General features: G+C 33.8%; 1 pseudogene; it reads right to left on the bottom strand.

The window, feature by feature from the left end:
• Nucleotides 1-1,597: 1,597 nt before the first annotated feature.
• LOC138135090 (odorant receptor 94b-like) lies at nt 1,598-3,202 on the bottom strand (annotated as a pseudogene).
• Between the last annotated feature and the right edge of the window lie 768 nt (nt 3,203-3,970).

Raw genomic sequence — 3,970 nt, forward strand, 5'->3', positions numbered from 1 at the left:
GAGAGAAATGTTCTGGAGAAAGTAAATACAGGGTATTTCACGAGTGATAATGAGCCCGGCGAAATTGAAAATTCAACCTACACTTTATTTCCGAAAAAAGCTGGCTATTGAAATTAAAATATCCAATTTCCATTTTCACTCCGTCGGGCTCATTAAGTCATTATCACTCGTGAAATATCCTGTGTACAAAGGGACTTTGAAGATTGTGCAGATATTTTAACCTGTGATAGAATTTAGAATCCCACAAGAGGTAACGATTGAGCCAATAATGCCTTATAAAATACAAATATATTTTTCGAGAAAAAGGGGTTAAAATGTTTTCAAAAAAAGTTTGAGAGCCACTGAATTTTATGAAAAAATGGGCCAAAAAAAACAGAAGACTTTTTTTGTTGACATTTAATTCAAAATTTAGTCACTTTGACAAGAACATCAATCTTAAATCCCTGTTTCAGGGAGATTCTTTTTTTTATTCTGTATTCTTCTGCCTCTTTCTATTGAGCTGAGGGATGCCAAAGGATTTCTGACTGGACCGCTTAACAGCAGGAACATCAAAGTCACCCATCTATTTTAAATGGATGCATTTGGTCTTGTAGAGCCATTTCTACCTTGATGGCCTGCAGTATTCAAAATTTAATAATTCTCAATTTTCTCCACCTTCTGTGGCTTGTGGATGATCGTTAACACAGGCAAAACAGAACGAAGCTGTTCCAGAGGCACGTTAGCGGGGGCTAGGGCCCAGGTTGTGGCCCTAGTAGAGGTAGTTTGGTAAATCAGGCTTGTCTAAGCCGGTGATAGAGGTACCTATATAGATAACTGGGTGATGGCAGGTCTGGGCAACCAGGGCTATAAAATCAGTTGCATCAATAAGTAAAACATCGGTCATATATCATGGTATAGACCTGAGTATCGGACGAGGTAAGGTGGGATACTTTTGGTTCATGACATAGTGGAAATTGCCGTTGATCGGGCGCGTCCGTCGGGATGGCTGGTGGTGGCAGCCAAATGCACAGATCATGCGTTTGGGGGTGAAAAATTTATTATGTTCTCATAGTTCCCGAGCGTTGAGGGACAATTTGTAACGTAAGGACGACTGTCGCGCTCACACGTTGGCATCGGCGGTTTTCTTCTGAGGAAATTTCGGGCGTGCTGTGCATCCTAAACTGCACACTGGGGCTGTTATACAGGTGTTACCAGGACATGCAGAGCAACATCGGAATGGTTGGAACCCGGCGTCATGATTGGGTTAGGAGGAGAAGAAATCCCCTATTCCCCTGGTGTGAGTGGCTATAAGCACTGATACCCGAGTCCGTGTTATATAAAGACTAATGTAAAATTCGCCAAAACTGTAGATACTGAGCTATTGAAAATCTTCTAATGGATTAATATACAAAAAAAAATTGTTATACATATAATTATTAATTATTATTAATCAATTATTTAATTTTTAAAAGATAATACATATTTAAATGCATATTTCTGATATTTCTGATGCATATTTTAAAGTACATAATTATCCTAAGCCTAGTCATAAATTACCGGTTTTTATTGTACCTACTATTGTATTTTTATTGTTATTATTTCAAACACACTCTGTATGTTAGAAAGTAATTCTTATATCTAAAGTTTTAAATTGTTTAATACAGCCAGTAATGAATAAGATCTTCTCAATATCTGTAATGAGATTAATTTGTTAGTATATCAATAAAATATTTTCTACGTTTTTACCAAGGTAAATGTTGCTAACGATAATTCAACTACTTTTCCAACAGTAATAACAATAGGTTTTTTAGAACGTTCCATTAAAATTATTAAAGCTTTTCTAGACTTTATGTCGTACTCATACCATCTGCCCATATAAACAGCAGTTATCAAACCATTACTCTGAAAGTGGAATATTTGTAGTGATGGATTTATAATTAAAATATCTAAATATCTAAGAAAATATGAAACCTCTTCAGAGAGTGTTGTTCCATAATAACAGTAAAAATATATCTGGACCAGAAGAATAATTAAAACGTTTACTGTAAGAAGGAAGTCAAAACTGAAGGGCTCCAACTGGAACATTTGACATTAATATTTTATGTGGACAAATGTAACAAATTTACAAATGTCAGTTGCAAACAACAAAAACATATTACAAAAATGCTTCCAATGAACTGGCTAAATGCAACTTGTGAGAAACATTCTTCATACTCTTTAATAAATCTGGAATACAAAAGTGAATTTTAAATTCTAAAAACATAAAATACTTACTCTAAAATAGAATTATGATGTTTAGCACATTGTTGAATTTTTTGAAAGATAATTTTAAATTTCGACGAAGGTACTTGATAGTTTGAACAGGCAGTGTCTTCTTGAGTGTATTCATCAAGATGTTGTAAATTATCTTTCAGAATTTTTAGTTGACCTGCACCTAGACAAGCAAGACCGCTAAGTAATGGATCAATTACTGCAGTAGCCATTCCAGGATATGCCATTCCTTAATAAGAAAAGAAAAACAAATAAATCAAAATGGTGTAACAGCCATAAAACATTTACCCAATATTACATAAATATAGAGGCACCAAAATCCTTTTGAATTTTTAGTTAATTCAAACGGAAACCAAATATCAACTGGCAGTTTGTATTGCTCTATAAACAATGGTTTAATAGTCAAAATAAACAAACTGCATCCCACAGATGTTAAGTAGACTGTAGAATTTCTCGTGCAAATGTTGGAATTTTTGTCAATGATGTTCTTATGCTTATCTCTGAGCGGCTCGAATATCGATGATTGCAAATGGTGAATGCACTTTGTAATTTGATCCTTCTTGGTGATGAAAGGAACTAATTTCCCTAAGAAACAGCTTAATTGAGCGACAATAAACGTACTATCTCCCAATTTTTGCATATCAATGTTTTCTTCAAGTAAGTAGTATAATATTCCCAATATTGGAATATGAAGGCAGAAGAGAATGTACATAGTCCATGAAAGCAATTTGTCGCATCGTGTGGATTCTGTAGTTTTGTACGAGTATAAGCTAAGAACTCTTAACACAGTTAAATTTATCCCAAAACTTTTTTTAATTATGTTAGACATAACTTCAACTTTCGGCACTTAATAATCATTTGTAAAGAAAAGGTTGCGTTCCAATTTATATACCGATTCTCCTTTTTATGATTCCTAAAGTTAAATTAATTACAATTTCTTATACAAAGCTAAATTAATTTTACATCAAAGGACGCTTTAAGTTTATTAAGACAGGCACCGAATATAAAAAGTTTTGTAAAGACGACACGAAGGGAACTGGTTTAAAAAATTATCCCTCTGAGACTTTTTAAAAATTTATGCTCTTTCCCAACTGTTTGAATACTAAATATTAGTAAAGGTTACTTCAAAGATTAGAGTGAACTTTAATGTAGTCAGCTTATTAGTCCATATAAAAACGTTGTATTGCTAAACAAATGGTCAGTAAAATGCAAAATATGCAAAATAGCATAATTGGAATTAATTATATATTATAAGTTAGAAATACAAATCCGTTTTGAAGATAATACTTTTGTTAGTTACGTAAGTTTTTTTTCAAATAAAAATAAAATTATTCTCGTGTTTTCAATGAATTGTAATTTTTTAGATTTTGATGGAAATGGATGCAGCACCTGATATGTTCAATTTGTTTATCTCCGGGACACTTAAGTCAGTTTTAGTTGACTTAAGCCTACCTAAACGAAGAGCTTTGTTCGATTTTCCCCGTGATCCACAATTCGTTAAATCAAAATTGACTTACCTTTTAATGAGGACTGCAAAGAGACCATGGACCGATTGGATTGGGCGGAATTCAACGATAATTTTGGACTTCACTTCAATTAAGTGGATGTCACGACACGAGACGATGATTACGAAACTAGGTGGTTTCACTACGACGGTCAAATTCGAATTCTCTCTTTCTTCCAAAAATGTCCCTCACCGGCGGGGTAGGTTTCGTCAACC

The sequence above is a fragment of the Tenebrio molitor genome, chromosome 7, assembly GCF_963966145.1.
Source record: "Tenebrio molitor chromosome 7, icTenMoli1.1, whole genome shotgun sequence".
Taxonomy (NCBI): Eukaryota; Metazoa; Arthropoda; class Insecta; order Coleoptera; family Tenebrionidae; genus Tenebrio; species Tenebrio molitor.